General features: G+C 48.2%; 1 long non-coding RNA gene and 2 pseudogenes across 1 annotated transcript; 2 read left to right on the forward strand and 1 right to left on the reverse strand.

Moving 5' to 3' along the window:
- Positions 1-1,004: 1,004 nt before the first annotated feature.
- LOC122111344 lies at positions 1,005-1,866 on the reverse strand. The gene is made up of 4 exons (XR_006148001.1): positions 1,791-1,866; positions 1,346-1,378; positions 1,175-1,222; positions 1,005-1,016 (listed from the first exon to the last, which is right to left on the reverse strand). It is a non-coding gene; the product is annotated as an uncharacterized LOC122111344 (long non-coding RNA).
- A 58-nt stretch (positions 1,867-1,924) lies between these two features.
- LOC122111164 lies at positions 1,925-13,975 on the forward strand (annotated as a pseudogene).
- Positions 13,976-19,178: 5,203 nt separating this feature from the next.
- On the forward strand, positions 19,179-25,243 carry LOC122111165 (annotated as a pseudogene).
- The last annotated feature ends 2,495 nt before the right edge of the window (positions 25,244-27,738 follow it).

A 27,738-nucleotide genomic window follows, 5' to 3' on the forward strand; every position in this document is an offset into this window, starting at 1 on the left:
GACTAACCAGAGCTGAGGGCAGGTGGAGGGAAGGTGGGCAGAGAAGATGCAGAGGATCAGGAAGGGAGCTCACAGGAGAAACCTGACATCCCTCCTCTCTGCTCTTCCCACAGGTGGCTCCCTTGAGGGCACTGGGGACTACCTCACATTGCCTTTCTCCTTACCACACACACCCTGTGCAAGGCTGCCTGGTGCTTTAGGAGGCAGTGACAGGAACACACCCCCTGCCCCCTGCTGCTGTCACAGGGACACCCAGAAAGCCAACAAGACACCAGCTCATGCAGGATGACAAGAAGGGACACAAGTATGGAGAAGAACTGATGGTGTCTTAGTAGAGGACTCAGGCCTGAGCCTAGTCTCACCTGCACAGTCTGTGCTGTGTCCTAGACAAATGAAAAGCTCCTCTGATCATAGGTGCTCATGGAGAAGGTTCTAGGAGAACAACACAACTGAGAAGCAGGGGAGACAACTCAGGTGAGGACTGAATACATGACAGTCCAGAATGCACTGAGCTCCTATCCACACCTGCCTGTTCTCAGCCTAACCCTGGCCCCGCCCACAACACAGCTCAGCAAACATGATGATTTTGGAAGTTAATCAGGTTTTATTTTCTATGTTAATTTTGGGAATCATTCATTGATTTATTCAACATTTTTCCATGGCAACAATTTGAAACACAGACCCACATCCGTATTCTCTTTATCAGTGGGGAAGCAGCAGCTGCAGCTCAGAGCAAGGGAAAGTGAAGTCAGGGATGGGGAAGCCCTGGCCCCGCCTCTGCTGGAGCAGCAGGTGGAGGGGAAAGAGACCCAGGTCAGTGTGGGGAGGGTCCTGGTGCTCAGGGCTGGGCTGGCTCCTCAGTTCCTCACAGGATGCTGACAGCACACAGAAGCCTGCACACGGTCAGAACCCAGGTACAGGAAGAGAAGTCAGGAGCTCATGATGTCCCAGAGGGAGGAGGAGAGGCAGGAACAAATGCTGTGCCTCTCAGAGCCACACAAAGCAGCTGTGTCACACTGCAGGAGAAAAGAACACGCACAACAATGCAGATCAGTCCCTGTTAGCGACACACTCTGAGCAGGCCACTAACACCCAATGCACAGACCCTGCAACTACAACACAGCCTTCCCTGGGCCTCAGCCCTGCCCCCCATTTAGGGTCTGCAGGTTGTCACCTTTTTCAGCTCTGAGGGAAGCATCAGAACCCTGGTCACTGTCGTCTCCTGTGGTGGAAGAGAGGAGCTGGTTAGAGAACAAGGCGTCACTGGAGGAATTCCGGGTGCATGAGCTCCCACAGGTCCTGTCTGCACCACAACAAAGGTCACCTCCTCCCTCATGGCACTCACTTGCAGCCTTATCATAGCCTTCTCTCTTGTCACCTGTAGGAGAAACACCATGTGAGAGGCAGCACACAAGCAGTGCCATGAGGGCCTGGATGAATCCCTAGCCTTGACCTCATGGGAAGTTTCTAGAAATGTGACCATAGAACCAAGGAAGCATCAGGAGAGAGGAGTGCAACAGTTGGGAAGAGAGACCCCAGGACCTCCTGGAGTGTGAGCTCAGTGGGCAGCTGAGTCCCTGTGGGCCTGAGTGCTGCAATCAGTTCCCATCACCACCCTCAGGAGGGGGAATTTTGTGTCCTTCGTGTTGCAGGTGATTTACAGAAGAGGAGCTGTCAGGCTGGGGAAGGCCCTGAGTGTGCTGCAACTTCCATTAGGAGTGCAGCTCACACTTCTGCCTGGGGCCTGAAACCCACAAGTGGCCCAGGAACTCAGACCTCCACCTTCCTACCTCCAGTCCTCTTCCTGCACAGCACAAAAACCAGCACAGCTACAATAACCAGAACTGCAAAGATGCCCACACCAATGACAATTCCAGGCGGCGGGAGCTCGGCGGAGGGCGGGCCAGGTTGACTGGTCCGGGCCATGCCTAGGAAGAAGCCCTTCAGCGTGAAGCAGGAGAAGAAGCAGTTGCAGGATAAGCAGGAGCTGAAGCGAGGTCAGTGCGGGAGGAGGGGGCGGGGCCCGGGCTCCCGCACCTCTGGAAGGAGGGGTGTGCCCGCCGCACCTCTGGAAGGGGGGGGCGTGGGAGGAGTGGTAGGCCCGTGAGGATCTGCGTGGGAGACCGCAGAGGGGATTCCCCGACTCCAGTCCCCTGCACCTCGGGAAGGAGTGGGGAAGGAGTTGGGGGAGGGGGGTCCCTCCTAGCTCCAACGGGGCGCCATCCTCCAAGTTCCCAGGCGGAGTGACTACCCCCTCCCCCCCCCCCCCCCCCCCCAGCATCCCGGGAGGGTCCGGGGCGCCATCCTCCAAGTTCCCAGGCGGAGTAACTACCCCCTCCCCCCCCCCCAGCATCCCGGGAGGGTCCGGGACGCCATCCTCCAAGTTCCCAGGCGGAGTGACTACCCCCTCCCCCCCCCCCCCCAGCATCCTGGGAGGGTCCGCCCGGGAAGGGAGCTGGGAGGTCTGAGGCCCAAGAGAAGTTGGGTAGGCTGGAGACCTGGCTGGCCGGGTTGGGGGTCCTTCAGTCCCTGAAGAGTGGGCCAGCACTGGCGTCACCGGCCCCTCCCCGCAGGGCTTCAAGATGGGCTAAGCTCCAGTTCCAACAGCCGCAGCGGGAGCCGGGAGCGGCAGGAGGAGCAGACCGACACCTCGACACCTCGGACGGGGAATCTGTGACCCATCACATCCGTAGGCTCAACCAGCAGCCTTCCCAGGGCCTGGGGTCGAGAGGCTACGATCCAAATCGGTGAGGGAGGGAATGGGGCGCCCACCTGGAGATCGGAGTGTGGGCAGTAAAGGTAGCTGCTTCTGCTACTGCTGCTGTTACTGCTACTACTACTGCTACTGCTTCTACTGGAGACTCGAAAGAGGAGACAGTGGGGTTCTTTCTGGAGCAGCCTATAATCCTCCCTTCTAGAGGGGCTGCAGAGTTTTGCTTTTAAAAGTAGTTGAAAGGATCTTTCTTGACAGACAGAGTAGTGGGTAGTGGGGGGGAGGCGGTGTGTTAGGCCTACTGAAAGAGACTTGAACAGGTTGAGATTGGAAGGTTTATGAAGTTGCCCGACAAGGGAGAAAACTGGGAGTGTGTGGCTGGATGTGTGGTCCCTGTTCTTTTAGGTACCGGCTGCATTTTGAATGGGACAGTCGGGAAGAGGTGGAGAGAAGAAAGAGAGCAGCCAGAGAACAAGTACTAACTCCTGTCAGTGCGGAAGTGCTGGAGCTGGATATCCGAGAAGTCTATCAGCCTGGCTCAGGTAAGTGAGAGCAAGGCATCTGGATGTTTCTCATCAGCAGTGCTCTTGGGGAAGGGTAAGAGCTGTCTCATATCTGCTTGGACTTTTTCCTGATTTCCTAGTCTTGGACTTTCCCCGACGTCCTCCTTGGAACTATGAGATGTCCAAGGACCAACTAATGAGCCAAGAGGAACGGAGCTTCCAGGAATATCTTGGGAAGATACATGGAGCTTACACTTCTGAGAAGCTCAGCTACTTTGAACACAACCTGGAGGTGACAGTGGAGTGGGGTCCAGCAGTTGGGGCATTATGACCCTGGGAAAATTGGTCTGGGGTCAGTTTGGACAGGACTCTGGGTTAGGTTCTCTTCCATTGGTCTTGTCTTTTTAGACATGGAGGCAGCTGTGGCGGGTGTTAGAGATGTCTGACATTGTCCTGCTCATCACTGATATCCGGCATCCAGTGAGTACTTGGTTTGAGAGTGGGCAAAGGGGAAGAGGGAGGAAAGTTCTTGTAGGGGAAGGTAAGCAGCAGGAGTCAGAACATGGAGAGGTACCTTTTCCTATTCATTTTTGTTTTTTCTTTCAGTACTGGGATTTGTACTCAGCTTGGTGCTTGCTAGGCAAGTGCTTTACCACATAAGCCACATCCTAAGCCTTTCTGCTTTAGTTTCGGATAAGATTTTGTATTTTTTGTCCTGGGTCAGCCTTAGACTGAGATCCTTCTACATATACCTCTCTCATTATTAGCCCCAGCTTGTTTTTTGAGATATGGTCTCACTGTTTTTGCCCAGGCTGGCCTCAGTCCGTGATCTTCCTATCTCTGCTTCCTACAAAACTGGGGCCTCCTTTGTTTTTCCAGCTCCCTCTAATGTCTACAATCAGAAATTTAGTCCCACTCAACCCCAGGTGTTTTGTGCCGGTACCAGGGTTTAAATTCATGCTTTCAGTTACCTTTTTCTACTCAAGGCTGGCATTCTATCACTTAAGCCACAACTCCACTTCCAAAGTGCTCATTTTGTTTTTGTTGTTTTGTTTTTGTTTTTGTCCTAGTACTGGAGCTTGAAATTGGCCTGGGTGCTATCCCTTAACTTTTTTGTTCAAGGCTGCCTGATACTCTGCTAGTTGAGTCACAGCTCTACTTACAGCTTTTTGGTAGTTAATTGGAGATAAAAATCTTAGTCTTCCCATGTAATTGTGACTACTCTGTACGGTATTTTCACAATAAAAAAAATAAAAACAATAAACAATCACAAAAAAAAGAATCTTAGTCTTCTGAACTGCATTCCTCAGATCTCAGCTTCCTGAGTATCTAGGATTATAGGCATGAGCCACTAGTGCCTGGCTGGAAACTCAGTTTTTTTTTTTGTTTTTTTTTTTTTTGGGTCGAGTCGTGGGACCTGAAATCTGGGCCTGGGTGCTGTCCCTCAGCTCTTCAGCTCAAGGCTAGCGCTCTACCACTTGAGCCACAGCGCCACTTCCAGCTTTTTTCTTTTTGCTTATGTGGTGCTGTGGAATCGAACCCAGGGCCTCATGCATGCCAGGCAAGCGCTCTACAACTGAGCCACCTTCCCAGCCTGGAACTCAGTTTTTTATTCATCTCTTGTCATATCCTTTCACTTCTCCCGTGTCCCGATGACTTTCTTTTGTACTTCCCTTGATGAAAAACTGCATGTCCTGTCTTCTATCCTACCAGAACTAGACCAACAGAAAATTCCAGGGATTCTGTGGAGGCAGCTGGGGACTTCCCCTGCCCATCCCAAAGATGCCCTTTCTTCCTTATCTCAGTTCTCCTGTGCGGCCACATCAATTGCAACAGAATCCACCTGGAATGTAGGGTAGTGGTTAAGGCCATAGACTGCTGCTGTGAATCCTGACTCTGCCACTTCACTGTTGTCCTTCAGTAGAAAGAGGAAGGTCTGTGGAGGACATTTTAGGTTGCAGTTTCTAAATGAACCTACACGCACATACAAATACACGCGTGCATGTGTACATCCATATATAAGAGCACATTCACACACTCATGTTCACAGTCATTCATACTGAGCACATCACACGTGCACATACATGCATGCATGCTTGTATGCATGTCTACCCACTTGTACAGATTTTTGCACACAAAAACAGGTATTACTTTCTACCTCAACCTCCATTCCTGTTTTGATCCTAGCCCTTATCTCAGTATGCTAGGTGTTGCTATTTCCTTTTCATATCTTTCATTGATTTTTATATTTAATCATGACCTCTGGGAAGCTCCATGAGACTTGCACAGGTATTACTAACCCCTGCTTTGTCTTTTTTGTTCAGTTTGGCTGGTTTACTGTTTTTACTCCAGAATCTGCTACTGCCAGGGTCTTGTCTGGGAGCTGTGCCTTGTGAGTGGGGAGCTGGAGGCAGAGATCTCTGGGTGGACCTCTCTTCACTCTATTCCCTTAACTACTTTGTCCTAGGTTGTGAATTTCCCACCAGCACTTTATGAGTATGTGACTGGAGAACTTGGGTTGGCCTTGGTGCTGGTCTTGAACAAGGTGGATCTGGCCCCACCAGCTCTCGTGGTTGCCTGGAAGCATTATTTCCACCAACACTATCCCCAGCTCCACATCGTCCTTTTCACTTCTTTCCCTCGGGACCCTCGAACTCCGCAAGAGCCTAGTAGTGGTGAGTGGGCAAGGAGGAATATATCATGGAAGAAACGGGTGGCAGGGGACAAAGGGAAGAGCAGAGAAGCTTACTGGCGAGGGGTAACTTGATCTTGGGCCCAAAGGTGGTGGGAGAGATGGGCTGTAGAAGCCCATTTCCTAATCCTCTGGTGCCATCTCATCTCAGTCTTGAAGAAGAGTCGGAGGCGGGGAAGAGGATGGACTCGAGCCTTGGGGCCAGAGCAATTGCTGAGAGCCTGTGAAGCCATCACTGTGGGAAAAGGTATGTGCTTGTTGGAGTGGGGAGGGGGAGAGGTGGGAGCTCACAGGCGAGACCTGAGGCTTGGAGTCATTTTGCTCATCTTTCTGGAAGTCAGTGTCTATTATAGATATGCAGAGGGATGAAATAAGGAGCAGACAGGCACAAGGTAAGCAGGAGCCACATTGGCTTTGTTACCTTACATCTTCCATGAACTCTTTAGAAACTCAGACCAAAATGCACATGATTCCAGAGTGGGGTCAAATGAAGCCTGGAATTCTCTGGCTTGAAGTTGTACAGGTTGGCACTCTATGATTCCAGAGGATGCTAGTGACATCAGCTGTGCAGGGCACAGTTTGTCCCACCCTACGCAGTGACTTTAGTGGGACCTCTTTTATTTCTTTGTCTGAGTAGTGGACTTGAGCAGCTGGCGGGAGAAGATTGCTCGGGATGTGGCTGGGGCCACCTGGGGCAATGGCTCTGGGGAGGAGGAGGAGGAAGAAGATGGGCCTGCAGTCCTGGTGGAACAGCAGACTGACTCAGCAATGGAGCCCACTGGCCCAACTCGGGAACGCTACAAGGATGGTGTGGTGACCATCGGCTGTGTGGGTAAGGACAGGATAACCTGTGTCCAGTGGCCTCCAGGAGGCACTGTGTTTGAGTACAAAGAAGGCCTTCAGATCTCTTGAGAGTAGCCTCTACTAGTAGTCCTTGCAAGGCTGACAAGGTGATATGTTGGAGTTAAATTCCACCTTTTCTCAGCTGGATAATTGTGAACAAGTCCTTTAACTGCTGAGTCCTAGTTATTTTGATTATAAAAATGAAAAGGTTGGGCTGAAGGTGTAACTCAAGTGATAGAGTACCTGCCTGGCAAGCACCAGGCCCTGAGTTCAGACCCCAATACCGCCAGAAATAAATACATGAAAACAAACATGCCATACTGAGTGTCAGTGGCTCATGCCTGTAATCCTAGCTACTCAAGAGGCTGAGATCTGAGGATCAAGGTTCAAAGCCAGCCCAGACAGGAAAGTTTGTGAGATTCTTATCTCCAATTAACTACGGAAAAAAAAGAAAAACTAGAAATGGAGCTGTGGCTCAAAGTGGTAGAACACTAGCCTTGAGCAAAAAAGCAAAACCAAAAACAAACATGTTTATACCCAGTTCAAGAAAATGGATGTGAGGCAAAAAATAAAATACCTAGGAATTAACTTAACCAAAGAAGTGAAGGACCTCTATGATGAAAACTTTAAAATCTTGAAAAAGGAAATCAACACAGAACTTAAAAAATGGCAAAACCTTCCATGCTCCTGGATTGGAAAGATTAACATCGTGAAAATGGCAATACTTCCCAAGGCTATCTACAAATTCAACGCAATACCTATCAAAATTCCAACCTCATTCTTCAAGGAAATAGAAGAGGCAATCCAAAAATTCATATGGAACAATAAAAGACCCCGAATAGCAAAAATGCTCCTCAACGGAAAGAACACTGCTGGAGGAATATCAATACCAAATTTCAAACTCTACTATAAGGCCATAGTAATCAAAACAGCTTGGTACTGGCATAAGAACAGACCTCAGGACTAATGGAATAGAATTGAAAACCCAGAAATGAACCTACAGACCTATAGCCATCTAATCTTCGATAAGGGAGCTAAAACAATAGAATGGAACAAAGACAGCCTCTTCAGTAAATGGTGCTGGCAAAATTGGTTAACTACATGTAGAAAACTAAAGCTAGATCCTTATATATCACCCTGCACCAGAATCAACTCCAAATGGATCAAAGACCTTGAACTCAAAGCAGACACTCTGAAAACATTACAGGATGGAATAGGAGAAACCCTAGGTCTCCTTGGCTCAGGCCGAAATTTTCTGAATAGAGACCCGGAAACACAACAAATCAAAGAAAGGTTGGACAAATGGGATTGCATAAAGTTGCAGAGCTTCTGCAGGGCAAATGACATAGATAGCAAGATCAATAGAAAGCCCATGGATTGGGAGAAGATCTTTACTAGCCATACAACGGACAAGGGTCTCATATCTAAAATATACTTGGAACTCAAAAAATTAAACCCCCCAACAACAAATCTGCAAAGAAACAACTGCCCAATAAATAAGTGGGCGAAAGACTTAAAGAGAAACTTCTCTGAAGAAGAAAGAAGGATGGCCAATAGACACATGAAGAAATGTTCAACATCCCTAGCCATAAAAGAAATGCAAATCAAAACAACATTGGGATATCACCTCACTCCAGTTAGAACGGCAAAAATCAAGAACTCTAAGAACAACAGATGCTGGAGGGGATGTGGACAGAAAGGAACCTTACTTCATTGTTGGTGAGAATGTAAACTTGTTCAACCACTTTGGAAAGCAGTATGGAGGTTCCTCAAAAGACTTCACATAGAACTCCCCTATGACCCAGCAATCCCACTTTTGGGCATTTACCCAAATGTTTACAAACAAGACCACACTAAAGCTACCAGCACAACTATGTTTATTGCAGCATGAACCAACCCAGATGCCCCTCAGTAGATGAATGGATCAAGAAGATGTGGTATATATACACAATGGAATTCTATGCCTCTATCAGAAAGAATGACATTGCCCCATTTGTTAGGAAATGGAAAAACTTGGAAAAAATTATATTAAGTGAAGTAAGGCAGGCCCAAAGAAACATAGGTCCCATGGTTTCCCTTATTTGCAATATATAGTATATGTATGAGTCAAGCGGAAAAGGTCAGATAATGTGATGTCAGGAAAATGAACCCTTAGATATGTATTTTAATGTTTTTTTCTTTCATGCATGTGTTTCTAACGCATTTATAAGATTATCTCTTTGTTGCTTTGTATGTCCCTCCCCCACAGTATAACCCCTGCTTTCATTATATTTGATGTCAGTATAACTTGTGGAGGAGATGGGGAAAAACCAGTTGTTTAAGGATACAGGTGGACCTGTTGCAACAATGAGAAGTACAAGTTATCATGTCCAAAACGAGCTTTACAACGTCGGTGTGGGGGGAGGGGGGAGAAGGAGAAGGATTGGGATTGGGGGGGAGGGGGGAGGCTGGGAAGGGATGTGAAGGGTAAACAAAAGAGGAGGCTGCAATGCTTGGTAAGAAATGTACGCATTATCCTGCCCATGTAATTGTAACCCCTCAGTACAGTATGTACACAAATAAAATTAAATTAAATTAAAAAAAAAAGAAAATGGATGTGAGGAATGGAAGGCATGGTATTGAAAGAGTGTAACAATGATTGGCAGGTAGTGATAACAGTAATAATGGTTATTAATTTAACTGATTGTTAAATTTTTACCATTTATGTGGTACATAACCACATGCCAACCTTGTTCTGAGGTGATATGTGAATATTCATTGTCCCATTGTGGTTCTTATTTCCTAGTGCAGGGATCGCTAAGTCATAGCAGGAGCGCAGCAAGTATTAGTTCCCTTCTGGATCTGAGCCCTTTCAGTCTGTGGTCAGAGACAATCTCCCCTTGACTAAGGGCTTTGTCTCAGCTCCCATTGTGGGCAGAGGCTGTTTGATTTAGTTCCAGGGTCCCTTTACATTGTGGATGGGAGAGGTGACAAGACCTTGGCAAAGTTGTGGTATCAGATGCTTTTGGAACCAAGAAGAGCCCATCCCAGAAAAATAGTAGGGATGCCAAGTAGACGCCTCCTTTTCACTGTCTTTTTTGTTTTGTTGAAAACCTCCCTGCCTGGTGGGCAGTTGCTTCTCTTCCCAGCCATTTCACCCTGGCTTTCCATCTTCCCATTTCTGACATACACCGTCTTTCCCAGGGGCCTCTGCTGTCCCTCTCAGTGGCCTCTGTGCTAACTTGGTGTTGTGAAAGGAAGAGTGTTTGCTATGGTACAGGCAGCCCTGAGTTGGGATTTCTCTCAATTCTCATTCATTTATTCATTGAGTAAATACTTTATTAAGCACCTACAGGTGCCAGATGCCATTCTAGGGATGGAAAATGCCTCTGTGAAGATGGCAAAAAGGTCCCTACACTTATGGAGCATGTTTCTTTGTGAGTAAGTAGATGTGTGAACTGAAGTCAGACTAGGAGCAATGAAGTAAAGCCCTGAAGAAGGAAAGAGTACTTAGAGAGGAGGGGTCCCCAGGGTAGACACCTGGTAAGGAGATGAAGTTCTGGGAAAAGGGTCTTGAGAGCCAGAAGGCCAGTGAGTGACAGGGTCTTGAGGTGGGAGTAAGTTTAGTGATTCTGGTTTGCAAGACTTGAGGGATGTGGAGGATGGAGGATGGAGACAGAAAAATGAGGGAAGATGGTCACAAGGGGCCACATCATTTTGGGTCTCATGGTTGTGGACTTTAGTCTCAGTATCATGAGAAGCCCATGGTAGATTTAGCACAAGGAGTGACAGTATTTGATTTCCTTTTTCAGAAGTTCATTTTGCCTACTAAATGGAGTGTGAATGGTAGAAGATGAGCAAGAAAGGAAGCTGAGAGAGCAGTCAGAGACCTCCTCATTAGTCTAGAGCAGAAATGAGAGCTGCTCATAGCAGGTGGTAATGGGTAGACAAGGTCAAAAACATATTTTGAAGGTGGAGAGAAAAAGATTGTTGATGGCTTGTATTTCATACATAAGAGAAAGCAAGGAATAAAGAACTTCCAGCCTGGCACTGGTGGCTCAAATCTGTAATCCTGACTACTCAGGAGACTAAAGATCGAGGATTTTGGTTTGAAGCCCAGTGGGGTCAGGAAAGTCCATGAGACTTTTAGTCCCAGTTACTCATCACAAAAGCTGAAAATGGAACTGTGGCTCAAATGGTAGAAAACTAGACTTGAGCAAAAAAGTTCAGGGACAGTGCCTAGGTCCTGAGCTCAAGTCCTGAGTTCAAACAAAAAAACCCCCACAAAACTGAACTAGAAGGACTAGGGAAGGGAATAATCTTTGAGAGTGAAGTATAAGCAGTGAGGACCAAAGTGCTGGACTAGAGATCTGGGTAGGCCCCGGACTTGGCTAGAAAGATGGAGAGAGGAGTAGTGAGTCTCAAGGGGTGCTAGGTTTCTCATTATACAGGTCATGATATTATTATGAGATGCTAGGACTGAGGTAGGAAGGATCTGTTCTGTGAAATGAAGAAACAGGCTTGAAAATCAGTATATTGCCTTGAGATCACAGAGCTGTAAGTGAAAGGCTGAGATTCATTGTTGGCGGCCAAATCCTTATTCATAGTTTGCAGTGTTACATCACTTCCTTATTTTCTAAGCCTTGGTTCCTCTTCATCTACAGCAGGGATGGGATTTTTTTTTTTTTTTTGGTCGTGAGGCCTGAACTCTGAGCTTGGGCACTGTCTCTCAACTCTTCAGCTCAAGGCTAGTGGTCTACCACTTGAGCCACAGTGCCACTTCCAGTGTTTTCTGCTTATATGGTACTGAGGAATTGAACCCAGGCCTCATGCATGCCAGTCAAGCGTGAGCCACCTTCCTAGCCCGGGATGGGCTTTTTTTTTTTTCTGCCAAGGACCATTTAGACATTTATGACATGATTTTCAGGTGATACAAAATTACCTGGAGGCAGATAGGACTGGGCAACAAAGGAACAGAGCTGCCAGGCACCGGTGGCTCACATCTGTAATCCTAGCTACTCAGGAGGCTGAGATCTGAGGATCTGAGGATCACAGTTCAGAGCCAGCCTGGGCAGGAAAGTCCATGAGACTCTTATCTTCAATTAGCCACCAGAAAACCAGAAGTGGAGCTGTGGCTTAAGTGGTAGAATGCTTGTCTTGAGCTGAAGAGCTCAGGGACAGCGCCCAGGCCCAGAGTTCAAGCCCCACAATCAACCAAAAAAAAAGGAACAGAGCATGTGTCTGTGCTATCATGTACCAAATGATTTTACAGGCCTTACACAGTTGTCAGGACAGTCTTCTGATCTCCAGCCTTGCTACAGCGCTACTTGCCAGAGCAAGGGCCTGACAGACACTGGTTTTCCATTCCTTTCTCAGGTTTCCCCAATGTTGGGAAGTCCTCGCTGATCAATGGACTGGTGGGGCGGAAGGTCGTGAGCGTCTCCAGAACCCCCGGCCATACCCGATATTTTCAGACCTACTTCCTTACCCCTTCTGTGAAGCTCTGTGACTGTCCCGGCCTCATCTTCCCCTCTCTGCTGCCTAGGTAGCTGCAGGTATGTGGCAGAAGGATGGGAGGAGGCTGAGAAGGTGGTCCACTATAGAAGGCACTGAGTGCTGTTCCCGCAGGTTCTTGCTGGGATTTACCCCATCGCCCAGATTCAAGAGCCCTACACTGCTGTAGGCTATCTGGCCTCCAGGATCCCTGTGCAGGCAATCCTCCACCTACGCCACCCAGAGGCTGAGGATCCCTCCGCTGAGCACCCCTGGTGTGCCTGGGACATCTGTGAAGGTGAGTTCCCCACCTGGCCTGGCTGCTGTGACCTTGCTTCCCTGTCCCTTTCTCGTGTCCTCGTCCAGATTCTGCACTTAATGAAGCCTTTGTTCACTCACTTCTAGATTTTTGGTTTTTTTGGGGGGTGTGCCAGTACTGGGGTTTGAACTCAGGGCCTGGATGCTATCCCTTAGCATTTTCGTTCAAAGCTGGTGCTCTACCACTTGAGCCACAGCTGTAGTTTTGACATTTTTTGTAGCTAATTGGAAATAAGAGTCTCATGGACTGTGCTGCCTGGTCTGGCTTTGAACTGTGATCCTCAGATCTCAGCTTCCTGAGAAGCTATGATTATAAGCATGAGCCTCCAGCACCCTGCTCCTTTCAGGTTTTTGTTTTTGTTTTGCTAGTTTTCATTAGAGATAACTGAGTCTCAAAGTTTGTCTGGTTGGGTGGGTTTTGAACCTTAATCTTCAGGTTTCAGCTTCCTGAGTAGTTAGGATTACAGGTGTGAGCCACTGGCGCCTGGCCACTGGCCTGGAATGTTTTGAGGAAAACTGGTAGGACTTTTATGGGAGTAACTGGAGCCTGATGCACATGTTTCTCTCCTTTCTCCTTGCAGCCTGGGCAGAGAAACGTGGGTACAAGACAGCCAAAGCAGCTCGCAACGATGTATACAGAGCGGCTAACAGCCTCCTGAGGCTGGCAGTGGATGGCCGCCTCAGCTTATGTTTCTATCCCCCGGGCTACAGCGAACAGAAAGGTCAGAACCCAGATATTCTTCCCAGCCCCTGCTACAGGATAGGCAAAAGAATGTGGGCTTTGGTGACCAGACAAGTGAGGGTTAAATGTGGGTCTGTACCTGCTGGCCAGTTGTGTTTATTAACATCCCTAAGATGTTTTCCAGATTTACACTCCTACCTAAAGGTGGTTGTGAGGTTTAGTATGAACAAGCTTCCACTCAGTGCTCTTCATGTAAGGTTAGATGAATGAATGAATTGAATGAATGAATGCCAGCTACTAGAATCGTTGTTTTTTGCAGTCTTTGCCTTTTCCTCATCTTTCTCTGGTTTTAATCCCTTGCTCAAAAATCTCCTCCATTTTCTCTCTTCTTTATGTTCCCCAGGCACCTGGGAGTCTCATCCAGAGACCACGGAGCTGGTGGTTTTACAGGGCAGGGTGGGGCCAGCTGGTGACGAGGAAGAGGAGGAGGAGGAAGAGCTGAGCAGCTCCTGTGAGGAGGAAGGAGAGGAGGACCGAGATGCTGATGAGGAGGGAGAAGGGGATGAAGACACCCCAACCTCAGCTCCAGGGTCCTGCCTGGCTGCCCGAAACCCTTATGCCCTGCTGGGTGAGGATGAGTGCTGAGTCCCCATCTAGAGCCATCTTTCCTCCCAATATCTTTGCTTTTGGACTGATCTGGAGGCATCTCCCGTCTGCCACCCCGATTGTGAATAAAGATTGTCTGCTTTGTAGCCCCTTCCCAAGGTGACGTGAGCTTGACAGCGGCTGTTTTGGGCTGACAGCTATGGGAGGTTTCTCTCGTCTTCTCCCTTCTTTTCTCGTGCCTTCTCTTTTCAAGGCAAGTTCTTAACTCATTGGGTTTTTTTTTTTTTTTTTTTTTTTTTTTTTTTTTTTGTTGGTCGTGGGGCTTGAACTCTGGGCCTGGGCGCTGTCCTTCAGCTCTTCAGCTCAAGGCGAGCGCTCTACCACTTGAGCTACAGCGCCACTTCCGGTTTTCTGGTGGTTTATTGGAGAAAGGAGTCTCACGGTCTCTCCTGCCCGGGCTGGCTTTGAACCGCGATCCTCAGATCTCAGCCTCCTGAGTAGCTAGGATTACAGGCGTGAGCCACCAGCGCCCGGCTACTCATTGGGTTTTTAGCCACTCTCTGCTGCGCACCCCATACATGAGGACAGGAGGCCTCAATCCATACCTCCTGTGTAGTTTGTGTCCTCCACTGTGATTTGAAGAGTAGCCCTTTGTGCCCCCTGTTGGCACACCTGGGATATACCAGGATCTTCTGGAAGGAGTCTTCAGAGCTGAGGTGTCCAAATGAAGTTTTTGGGTTTTTTTTGGGGGGGGGTCGGTCGTGGGGCTTGAACTCTGGGCTTGGGTGCTGTCCCTGCGCTCTTCAGCTGAAGGCGAGCACTCTACTGCTTAAGCCACAGCACCACTTCCAGTTTTCAAGTGGTTTAATGGAGATAAGAATCTGCAGGACTTTCCTGTCCAGGCTGGCTTTGAACCGCGATCCTCAGATCTCAGCCTCTTGAATACCTAGGATTACAGGCATGAGCCACCAGCACCCGGCTCAAATGAAGTTTCTGTAGGAAATTTTCAAATTCAACGAGTATTCATTGAGAGTCTTACTATGTTCTCAGATCTCAGTCTCCTGAATAGCTAGGATTACAGGCGTGAGCCACCAGCACCCGGCTCAAATGAAGTTTCTGTAGGAAATTTTCAAATTCAATGAATATTCATTGAGAGTCTTCTTACTATGTGCCTAGAAGGTGATAAACACTGAATGTGTAAAGATGCACAAGCAAGGCTTGGCCAAAGCTTATAGTCAAGATCCCATAGGGCACCCAAGGTGAGGTATAATGTTTTCTATGTCCAGAGTCTCATACAATATAATTCTAGGACTTCTTATTTATATAAATTTTTAGTTACGACCCACCTGCTTGTAAGAATGTTAAATGTGCATGAGTAGAGACTTAATAGCACACAACTTGTGTGAACATTTATGATTTGCACAGAACAGCCCTTTAAGGGCTCTGTTAAGTTTCATTATTTACAGGTCTTGGAGCTAGTGGACAGCACAGAACCAACTTCCTATGACCTATTTAGTCTGGTCTGGAGTTAGAGTAAAGATGACCCACTGTAGAACCTGAGCCAGAAGTTGGCAGGTAGCACCACCTTAGAGGGGCATCTGTATTTCAGCAAAGATCTCCCTTGTGAAGCAACCCAAGCTAGACATTTAGGTTGAATTCCTGGAGAAAGAGGAAAATGGACCATGTGAAGAGACAATCAGGAAGGGGTGGGAGACATGATGCAACAAGTGCCAGAAGCTTGTGTTGAAACTGAAAGGACAAGAGAAAGCAGGGTTCAGCTGAGCTTCCTTGCCTGGGTCAGTCATGTCTACTATGTGGATACTTAGCCAGTGAGGTCTGGAGAACTCCAGCCCAGAGAAGACAGGGCTTCTCTTCCTATGCTAGAACTTCATTGAAACCATCCCATTCCCTTTTGCAGACTAGGTTCCAATCTTGGTTCTGGAGCTGGTAGTTATGAATGTTCCAGGGCAGTTTAATTATCTAAGCTTCTGGATTTTTTTTTTTTTTGTCAGTTGTGGGGCTTCCAGATTTTTGAGTGGTTAATTATACATAAGCACCTCATGGGAATTTTTCTTCCCAGGCTGGCTTCAAACAGTAATCCTCAGATCTCAGCCTCCTGAGTAGCTGGGATTACAGATGGAAGCCAGCACCCAGCTGGTGGTTGTTTTTGTTTTCTTCTTAAAATCAGTATGGTCAACAGAAGTTTGTTGGAAACAGTATATGTCAAATGTTAAATTCTAGGACAATAGAAATTGAACAAAGTTCCTACTCTCAAGGACTGGAACAGCCAGATACTACAAATGCAACAGAGAAAGATTCTGTAGCCCTAGGTAAGTTACACATTGTCGTACATGTACTGATTGCGCTATTGTAACCAAGGTAGATGGATATACTATAATCAAGTATTCGTTCACCCATTGAACATGTTGGGCATTGAGCATTTGTTGCCAATCACTGCTAAATGGCAAGGATAGAATGGGTCCTTTGTGGAGCTCATTATTGGAGAATGAAAACGAGTTGGTAATTATCAGAGTGCCATGAGGAGAGTGGTGGAGACCTCATAAGTGGTAGTTCCATATGGAGAGAGTTTGGGATACTGGTGGGAAAGGAATGGGGGTTGGGGGTAGACGTCAGGGCTGAGTTAAACTCCAGGACTTGCCCCACCAAAAAAAAAATCCTTGGGGGGAGAGTAAGAGTATGCATCCCTCAGCTGTCTCCAGTGGAGACTATCCGATTCCTTATCAGAGACCACAGTTACTGAGAGAGTAACATTTTGCTTTTCCCAAGGTACCTTAGGATCTTTTCTTTTTTCTAACTTTGCTCATATAATTGTAAAATAATCATTCCATTTGCTAGGTGCTGGTGGCTCACACATGTAATCCTAGCTACTCAGGAGGCTGAGATCTGAGAATTGTGTAAAAGCCAGCTCTGGTAGGAAAGTCCTTGGTGAGTCTTATCTCCAGTTAACCACCATAAAACCAGAAGTGGTACTGTAACTCAAAGTGGTAAATCACTAGCCTTGAGCAAAAGAGCTTCGGGACAGTGCCCAGGCCCTGAGTTCAAGCCCCACAACTGACAAAAAAAAGAACTCATTCTATTGGATTATCCTTGGATTTCCTACTGGATGTGCCATTTGACTACTGCTGATACCTTGACAGGTACAGTATTTTGGACCAGATCCTCATTGGATTAGGTTACTGAAACATACTTGACAGGAGGAGCCAGGTAGTATCACTATGAAGTTGATAGGGGACACTGGTAATCTACAGCATGGCAGGCAGGGCCCAGCATGGAAAACATCCAAGTTATCAACAGTGATGGCTTGGAAGGAGGTGCAAGGCATTGGAAGATCCACACATCACCCTGGGAGGTGTGACTTGGAAAGATCAAGATTGTAAAATGGGTAACAAACTTGAAGGAGGAAGGATTTCTTGGAAATGTGTGGGAACAAATGCATTCATGATTCTCCAAATGTCCACTAGAGGGCGACCACGGGGGTGGAAAAGATGGTTAGTCCCCAGTCACCCTTTATCTAGCTGCTCCTGGGCTTGTTCAAGAAGTTCATGTTGGAAGAAACAATCCATGGCTGAGAAAACAGATCAGGTGCAGGGAGAGAAATCAGGAGCACCTGATGTCCCAGAAAGGAGGAGGAGAGGCAGGAACAAGCATACATCTCAGTCCCATGCAAAGCAGTCATTTCTCACTGAAGGAGAGATCAGTCACCGGGACACATTCTGAGCAGGCCACCTAACGCCCCAGTCCTTACACCCTGCAACCATGACACAGCCTTCCCTATGCCTCAGCCTTGCCTCTCACTTAGAGTGGTAGAATGCTTGCCTAGCATGCATGAAGCCCTGGGTTTGATTCCTCAGTGCCACATAAACAGAAAAGGCCAGAAGTGGCACAGTGGCTCAAGTGGTAGAATGCTAGCCTTGAGTGAAAGAAGCTCAGGGACAGTGCCCAGTGTCTGAGTTCAAGCCCCAGAATTACTGTGTTGCAGCATCCTGGGCTTCTCCAGGAACAAATGTGTCTCTCAGTGCCACTGTTTCTCACTGTTGGAAAAATTCAGATCAGTCACATCAGGACACACCCTGAGCAGGCCACCTAACACCCCAATTCATAGGACCTACAACCATAACAGTCTTGCCTGTGCCTCAGCCCTGCCCCCCACTTTGGGTCACCAGGTTGTCACCTTTTCAGCTCTGAGGGAAGCATCAGAACCCTGGTCACTGTCATCTGTGGTGGAAGAGAGGAACTGGTTAGAGAACACAGGCGTCACTGGAGGAATTCCGGGGTGCATGAGCCCCCACAGGTCCTGTCTGCACCACAACAAAGGTCACCTCCTCCCCCCATGCAGCCTTATAGCCTTCTCTCGTCACCTGTAGGGAGAAACACCAGGTGAGAGGCAGGACACAAGCAGTGCCATGAGGTCATGGAAGAATCCCTTGCCTTGAACATATGAGAAGTTTCCAGAAGTGTGACTAGAACCAGGGAAGCACAGGAGAGAGGAGTGCGACAGTTGGGAAGAGAGACCCCAGGACCTCCTGGAGTGGGACCTCAGTGGGCAGCTGAGTCCCTGTGGGCCTGAGTGCTGCAATCAGTTCCCATCACCACCCTCAGGAGGGGGAATTTTGTGTCCTTCGTTTTGCAGGTGATTTACAGAAGAGGAGCTGTCAGGCTGGGGAAGGCCCTGAGTGTGCTGCAACTTCCATTAGGAGTGCAGTTCACACTTCTGCCTGGGGCCTGAAACCCACAAGTGGCCCAGGAACTCAGACCTCCACCTTCCTACCTCCAGTCCTCTTCCTCCACAGCACAAAAACCACCACAGCTACAATAACCAGAACTGCAAAGATGCCCACACCAATGAAAATTCCAGTGTTGGGAATGGTGGGCTGAGCAGGCGGCTCTGGGAAGGGAAGGGAAAGGAGGATGAGGGCTGTGAACCCAGCTCTCAGTCCTTACCTGCTGAGAGCTGCACATGCCTCCTGCTGTCTCTGAGCACAGCTGTGCTCTGTGCCCTCAGCCCTGCTTACCCCATGTCAGGCTGAGGGGCTCAGGCAGCCCCTCATGCTGCACATGGCATGTGTATCTCTGCTCCTCCCCAGAAGGCACCACCACAGCTGCCCACTTCTGGAAGCTTCCATCTCCTGCAGGCCTGGTCTCCACCAGCTCCATCCTGGGTCTGCTCCTCTCCATCCCGCAGCCAGGTCAGGGTGATCTCGGCAGGGTAGAAGCCCAGCGCCCAGCACCTCAGGGTCATCTTATGTTCAGAGGTGGGGTGGAGGGTGATGTGTGCCTTTGGGGGATCTGAGAAGAACCCAGAAATTCAGATGCATCTCCTTGCCTCCCATGGACCACCGTGCAGGTCAGTTGACCATGCTGAGGATGGACAACACAGCCAGTGCTGGCAGAGACAGTTGATCCGGTCAGGAACTAGGCTTCTGGAATCATCTCCTAAACCTTGCAGAGTGCTAGACTCAGTTGAGATCACCATGACCAGAAGCTCCCCATCCCTGAAGCGTCACTTTACTCTGTCCTGGGTGGAGACTTTCTCCAGGGCTGGGAAGGTGACTCAGTGGTAGAGCGCATGCCTTGCATGCCAGAGGCCCTGGGTTCGACTCCTCAGCACCACATAAGCAAAAAGAAAAAAGCCAGAAGTGGCGCTGTGGCTCAAGTGGTAGAGCGCTAGCCTTGAGCTGAGGAGCTGAGGGACAGCGCCCAGGCCCAGAGTTCAGGCCCCATGACCGGACTCCCCCCCCCCCAAAAAAAAGAGAGACTTTCTCCAAAAATCTGGAAGAGACTTCTAGCCACACGGGGCCTTGGTTGAGGACAAATGCTTAGAGCTTCCTGGTGCTGCCCAGGGCCACTGCCAGAGTGGAAGGGGCCAGCTGCACACTTGTTTCAGGGACAGTCTTCCCCTCCCTGTGGAGGGAGGGTTGAGGATGGGAAGGAGAGAGAGGGAGATAGAGACAGAAACAGAGACAGAGAGACAGAAACAGAGAGAAAGTGTGTGTCTTTCACTGTCCTGCGGTCAAGGTGGAGCCCAGAGCTGCTCTCTGACACAGCATGTGAAAGGCAGGGGCTCATAGTCCTCTGGGCAGGGGAAGGGGTGTGGTGGGCTGGGTCCCTTTTCCTCTCTGGCTGTGGGAGTGGAGGGGGACTTCCACAGGAGATGGAGGAGTCCCTCGGGCCCTGGTACCTGTGCGCTGCAGCGTCTCCTTGCCGTGCTCCTGGTACCAATATCTGTTTCCTTTCAGGTCATCCAAATCAGAAAAAGACATACTTCATCCCTACTCCAGTCCAATGCATAGGATAGATAAGTTGGCCTTGGTCCTTGTGTCTGGCAAGAGAATTCCAGCAAGACAGGAACATCATAAAGGTCAGAGGAAAGCTTGTTAGAAGAAACACTATCGAAAAGATGGCAACTGCATGTCCTCCCTGCCAAGAGCACCTGCAGCCTAGAGCACAGGGCCAGCCTACTGGAACCATCTGCTCGTCCAGCAGGGAAGGGTGGATGTGTGCATCCCCTGGCTGAAAGGAGGCACAGAGCACAAACAAGCATGGCACCAACCGGTGTGTGGCCCTCGTCCAGAAATTTAACAAGCCATCACTTCACCAAAATATCTAGTGTTGGGCCAACGTCCAATGATCAGAACCTACAACCATCAGTGACAGTTCTGATGCAGACCCCAGCGAGACCCAACAGCTCCACAGCCTGAAGAAGAGGAAGAAAGAAAACTTGCACCACCCAGCATAGGCAAATCCAAAGTCTAGCAAAATCCCTGCTAAGGAATCCACTAGTGCTCAAAGAAGTGAGAAGGAGCTAGCCCAAATGACCCTTGCTCCTCATGCTAACTGCATTGCTGACCCAAAAGGTGATGACATTTATGAATGAATCAGCTATATTGATCCACCAGGTTCTGCATGAGAAGGTGATTTTTTCCCCATCAGATTATCTGCTTAAACCACCAAAGGTTACTTTCCACACCAGAATCTACCACTGCAACAGCAGTCAAGAGCCAGGGAGCCCTCAGACCCAACATCCTTACACACGTATACAGGGTTAGCTGCGTCTTGTTCCCTTCTGACACACTACAACCTTGCAGATCATGTGGTTGGAAGCACAGCCACTCAGTATTTGACCAACAGAGCAGAATATGACAGGATAGCCAGACAGTGGACACAGAGATACCCCACTGAATTCAAACCATTTGTATGCAGTGTAAAGGAACCATAGTCTTCTTCTCACTCTGCTTCAAATCTTTATACTCTTTACAATGTGGGCTTCTGTGCATATGTTATACTGACTCTACTCTCTGCTTTTATGCTTTGGAGACTGGGAGACTCACTCAAAAGGTAAATGCTATCAAGAGTAGCACTTTGTAGCTGTCGATTAATTATGTTTAAAATGTCTAATTAGCCAGTTCTGGTGGCATTTCCCACCAATTGGCTTCAATCTGAGGATAGAGGTTCAAAGCCAGCCAGGCAGGAAAGTCTGTTAGATTCTTATCCCCAATTATCTGCCAGAAAACCAGAAGTAGTACCATGGTTCAGGGTGGTAGAGCAATAGCCTTGAGCAAAAGATCACAGAGACAGTTCTCAGGACCTGTGTTCAAGTTCCTCAACCAACAAAAAATAAAAAAGAAAGTAAGAAAATATCTCTTTGTAGCTGGTTGCTAGTGGCTCATGCCTGGAATCCTAGTGACTCAGGAAATCCTAGTGAGTCTAAGGAACAAGGTTCAGTCTGTGAGACTGGTATCTTCAATTAACTACCAAAAAGTCAGAAGTGGTGCTGTAGCTTAAGTAGTAGAGTACTAGTGTTGTAAGGGAACTCAGGTCAAGAAACACAGAAGCCACCACTTAAGAGGCCCAATTAGGTGTCTTTATTGGAGAGCAGTTAGACTGCTGATAGACTCTTTCTCAAAGACCAGCAGCTACAAATGCAGCTAGCACAAAGCTTATATGACCAGGGGCTGGGAAGGTGGCTCAGTGGTAGAGTACTTGCCTTGCATGCCTGAGGCCCTGGGTTCGATTCCTCAGCACCACATAAGAAAAAAGCTGGAAGTGGCACTGTGGCTCAAGTGGTAGAGCGCTAGCCTTGAGCTGAAGAGCTGAGGGACAGCGCCCAGGCCCAGAGTTCGGGCCCCACGACCGGACCAAAAAAAAAAAAAAAGCTTATATGACCAAATCCACATGAGTTGTGAGGAATTTATCCTAACAAAAGTAGTGTACAGAAGCAAAGATAACCAGATGAAGACACTTAAACCTAATAAAGCTGTGGAAAAGAAGAAAAGACAATTATCTAAGGAAAGGAAGACTTTCCTGGAGCTTAGCAACTCAGGACACCTGTGTAATCCCAAGAATGTCCTCTATCACCTCTAGAGATTTTCAGAGCTGTGTGGAAAGCCCCTGTGCCCAGCAAGGCACCAAGATGGCTGTAAGGACAAGGCCTATTGCTTCAAGCATATTGCTTGTTCCCAACCTCCTAACTTCACTGGCTTTAAGAGAAAAAACACCTCAGGGACAGCTCCCAGGCCCTGAGTTTAAGTTCAAGACCAGGTCCGTATTCTACTGACAAGTCTTGTTTTTGAGGAGCTATCTATCTATCTATCTATCTATCTATCTATCTATCTAGATGCTGATCCTGGTGCTTAAACTAAGATTTTGAGTGCTGTCTAGAGTTTTATTTTTTTTTTTTTTGTCAGTCATGGGGCTTAAACTCTGGGCTTGGGTGCTGTCCCTGAGCTCTTCAGCTCAAGGTGAGCACTCTGCTGCTTGAGCCCATAGAGCCACTTCTGGTTTTCTAGTGGTTTATTGGACATAAGAGTCTCATGGACTTTCCTTCCCGGGCTGGGTTTTTTTTAAGTTTTTTTTTTTTGTGTGAAAAAACTATACAGGGGGGTTACAATTACATAAGCAGTGTAATGAGTACATTTCTTATCAAGCATTGTTGCTTCCTCCTTTGTTTCCCCTTACCATCCCTGCCCTCCCATCGGCCCATCCCCTATACATGAGTTCCTTTTATTGCCAGTCCTGGATATTGAATTTAGAGCCTGGGCACTGTCCCTCAGCTTCTTTTGCGTAAGGCTAGCACTCCACCACTTGATCCACAGTGCCACTTCCAGCTTTTTCTGTTTCTGTGGTACTGAGAAATGGAACCCAGGGCTTCATGCATGCTAGGCAAGCACTCTACCACTAAGTCACATACCCAGCCCCCCCAGGCTGGCTTTGAATCATGATCCTCCTACTCAGCCTCCTGAGTAGCTGGGATTTTATGTATGAGCCACTGGTGCTCGGCCTTATTTTTTATTTTAAGGGTAGCACCCTACAACTTGACCCACAGCTACACTTGGAGCTTTTAGTGGTTAATTAGAGATAAGAATCTCCTGGGCTTTATTGCCCTAGTTGACTTTGAGCCACAATCCTCAGATCTCAACCTCCTGAATAGCTAGGATTACTGGCATGAGCCACTGGGGCTTGGTCTCAATGTATTTTTTGTGATGTACTAAGGACACTTGTCCTCAAGTCTACAAAATGTGTGTGTGTGTGTGTGTGTGTGTGTGTGTGTGTGTGTGTGTGTGTGTAGCCAGTCCGGGGGACTGGAACTCAGGGCCTGAGCACTGTCCCTGAGTGTCTTTTGCTCAAGGCTAGCACTCTACCACTTGAGCCACAGCACCACATCTAGCTTTTTCTGTGTAGGTGGTACGGAGGAATTAAATCCAGGGCTTCATGCATGCTAGCTCTGCAAGCACTCTACCACTAAGCCACATCCGCAGCCCTATCAAAAAAAATTTTTTTTTACACATGGCAGAGGTTTTATTCTTTTTTTTTTTTTTTTTTGCCAGTCATGGTACCTGAACTCTGGGCCTGGGCACTGTCCCTCAGCTCTTCAGCTCAAGGCTAGTACTCTACCACTTGAGCCACAGCACCACTTCAGATTTTACTGCCCAGGCTGCTTTGAACTATGAACTCACATCTGAGCATCCTCAGTAGTTAGGATTCCAAGTGTGAGCCAGCAGTGCCTAGCCAGTGCATAGTTTTCTTAGTAATCTCAATAAGATATACTTCACATAAAACAACCATTTTAATCCCTCAGCATTAACTAATTCACAGTATTATAAAATAAATCATATCATATTTCACTCAAATTGTATTAATATGGCATAAATTGTACTATTTCATTTACATTACTATATATTTTCTCGTTCCTGGGGCTTGAACTGAGGGCCTTGGCACTCCCTGATCTTCTTTGGCTCAAGGCTAGGCTAGCAGTCTACACTTGCACCACAGTCCAACTCAGCTTTTTCTTTTTTTTTTTAATTATTCCAAGCAGTCTTATTAAATAAGGTGTACAGAATGAGATATCAAATCAGGAAAGAGAGATGGAGAGAGATGATTCTTTTACATTGTAAACGCACCAGCTTTTTCTGAGTATTTTATTGGAGGTCAAAGTCTCATAGCCTTTCTTTTCAGGGCTGGCTTTGAATCACAAACCTCAGATCTGAGCCTCCTGAGTGCCTAAGGATGACAGCTGTGAGCCATCAGCCCCTGGCTGATTTTCATGATTATAAAGCTAACTACTCAGGAGGCTGAGTGCAGAGGTATCAAGGTTTGAGACCAGCCTGACCAGAAACTTTGAAGAGACTCTTTCTCAGCAATTACACGAAGATATAATAGGACTCCACGTGAGTGTCAAGGGGGAGAGCACCAGCCTAGCAAGCAGGACACCTGAGTTCCAGCTCCAGAAACACCGCCCCTCCGTGGCCCGGCCTTCAAAGGGCGGTTGGCGCCCCCTAGCGTCGCGGCTCCCGCACAGCCCTGGTTGCCAGCTTTGCAGAGCTGTTGGGGGCAGATGCCAGCTTCACCTTCACTAAGGCCTCTGATGCCTTCCTCCTCCTCCAGGCCGGCAGGTCGGTTCCTGCTGACTCCAGCCGCCCACGGCCCCGCCCTCGCCTCCCCGCGGAGCAAGCCCGCTCCTGTGGCTGCGATGCGCTGTGCCTTTCAGCTGCCTCCCGCCCCGCCCGCAGCTGCTGTCCACACCCCAAGCCAATGCTGCTCCTTGTGAGTTCCAAGCTGCCTGGCTGGAGGCCTTCACTCCAGGCAGCTGGACATGGGGCGGGGACGGACTCCAGCAGGGAAATAAAATCTCTGCCAACACCACAGCACGTTTAGAGGAAGGAAACTTTCAGCGCGGTGCTTGCCAAGGCCTAGCAGGAACCATGCTCCAACAGAACTTAACAGTGCTCCAACAGAACTTAACAGTGCTCCAACAAAGCTCCACTCTGCCTGTGCTCCCAGGATTGGGGTCCCTGCTTCTGCTTCTGGAGCTGGTGCTGCTGGTGTTGGTGGGGATGGTGGTAGGGGTGGATTTCCGGGGTCTGGCTGGAACATGGGTGAGGGTCATGTGTCCATAGGGCCCATGTGAGGATGAGCAGGTGTCAGGCATGGATTGTTAAGGAAGCAAATCATCATCATCCACTTGCTGGGCTAGTCCTGCTTGCTGCCTCTTAAAGCAGTTGTCCACACAGGCACCGCTGAAGCTGTTCTCAGAGTTCTGCCTTCTTTTTTTTTATCGGTTGTGGGTCTTGAACTCTGGGCCTGGGCGCTGTCCCTCAGCTCTTCAGCTGAAGGCTAGCGCTCTACCACTTGAGCTACAGCGCCACTTCCGGTTTTCTGGTGGTTTATTGGAGATAGGAGTCTCACGGTCTTTCCTGCCCGGGCTGGCTTTGAACCGTGATCCTCAGATCTCATCCTCCTGAGTAGGTAGGATTACAGGCGTGAGCCACCAGAGCCCGGCTAGTTCTGCCTTCTTTTGCAAAAAATAATGTATCCTGTCATTGCTGGAGTTTTGTTGTTGTTGTTGTTTACACATTCTGGCACTTTTCTTGTTCTATCTGCATGTTAAGCACAGAACTGATCATTAGATTTCCTGTCTCAGCTGCTGCACTCAGGTTCTGCCCTTTCTTCCTGCGTGTTGCTTAAGGATGGGGACGCATTTCCCTCGGGCACAGGGAATCTCCTTCAGATCAGAGCTGAGTGTGAATGACTGCATTAGGTGAGCCAAACCCTAGAGACTGATGGGGTCATAACATACACTTGCAGAGCGGATGGGATTTGTACCCAGAGCCTAGCACAAGTCCTCTTCCACTGAGCTACATCCACAGCCCTTCGTTAATCACCAAGGCATTGCTGCCTCATACCTGTATTCCTAGCTACTCAGGAAGGTGAGATTTGAGGATTAAAGTTTGAGGCTAATCTGAACAAGAAAGTCTGTGACTATTACCTCCAATTACCTACCAACAAATCCAGAAGTGCAACTGTGCCTCTAGTGGTAGAGTGCTAGCCTTGAGAGAGGGAGAGAAAAAAAACAAGGATTGTGCCCAGGGCCTGAGGTCAAGACACAGAACAGGTACAAAATAGTTTTTTTTGTTTCTTTTAAAATTACTCTCTGAAGTGGAACCGGCTGGCCTTGAACTTGGTATGCAGCACATGCTGGCCTCTGATCATATTTCTCCCACCACACTGGCACCAGAAGAATGTGTTTTGCTGAAATGAATGATGCTAATGTGTTGTGAGTTTGATGATGCTACAAGTGCAAATTCCGGGTTGACTCTGGGAACGCTGAGACTTATTACTCACCCAGAGCTGGCAAGCATGTGGAAATTCCTTTCCAGAGTAGCCACCCAAGTTTGTATGGACACTGCAAATATGTTTCTAGAACAGAAGTTCCAACCTATCACAGAGGACATTGTAAAGCCAGAGAAAGTGGGGCTGATGGGGTCAGGTGGCCAGGATAGTGAGAACTAGGGAGACAGCAGGAGAGTGCACTGAGCCCAAGAGAGCACAGCTGCTCATGGTTCCCAGGGGAGAAGGAACCACAACCTGACCTGCAAAGGGCTGCAGCACAGCAGGGAGCAGCCTGCAGGTGGCAGGCCTGTCCCTGGACACTGGCCCAGCTAGATGTGGACAGAGAGGTCTCCTTGACGGAAGGGGTTCCCTGTGTTCTGTGCAGTGCAGCCCAGGGCTTGGCAGGCAGAGGACACTTAATCAATGTTAGTTGCTGGAAGGAAGGAGCCTTGTTCTCTGCATTGCAAAGTGGAGAAAATGACAACCCCAAGCCCTTCTAGCTCTCCTTCCAGTTGCTCAGATTCTTCTCTTGCCTTTCCTTGTACTTCTCAGCATCCCTGAGAACTCTTGTACTTTCTGAACTGCTTCAGATTTATAACAGTCTCTGTGTGTGTGTGTGTGTGTGTGTGTGTGTGTGTGTGTGTTTGTATGCTGATCCTGAGACTTGAACTCAGGGCCTGTCCCTGAGCCTTTTTACTCTAGGCTACTCCTCTACCACTTGATTCACAAGTTCACTTCTAGCTTTTTGAAGGTTAACTGCAGATAGAGGTCTTCAGGACTTCCCTATCGGGGCTGATGCCAAACCACAATCTTCAGAACTCAACCATGTAGGTAACTAGAATGAGTGATGTGAGCCACCAGCATTTAGCTCAGTCCTGAAAGTTTTAGTCCTATCCATAAATTAGATGTCAAGAAAGGCTTTAAATAATGATTTTACCACCCATGGTGCCACTACACCTATTGAGAGTATAAATTGGAATCAACCACAATGGCATCCAAACCACTTACCTGAGAATAAGTGAAGAGGGATCAGGAATTTGTTACTTGCTGTGTGAATATTCTGGGAAGCACAATTCAGCCTTATACCTCCAAATTGGGATAAGGCCAACAGACCCAAAAACTTAACACAAATTTGAATGGATGAGATAAACTGAGTGTATTACCAGCCATGTACAAAGCAATAGATGCCTGTGCCTCCAAAGGGCTGTATTTACCCAAAATTTTCCAAGTACCAAAGTTGACATCTTCCTGCCTACTCTGCAATTAGGGAGGGGTTGTGTTT

Source organism: Dipodomys spectabilis, unplaced genomic scaffold, assembly GCF_019054845.1.
Source record: "Dipodomys spectabilis isolate Male_0828 unplaced genomic scaffold, ASM1905484v1 ptg000085l, whole genome shotgun sequence".
In the NCBI taxonomy this organism is placed as follows: Eukaryota; Metazoa; Chordata; class Mammalia; order Rodentia; family Heteromyidae; genus Dipodomys; species Dipodomys spectabilis.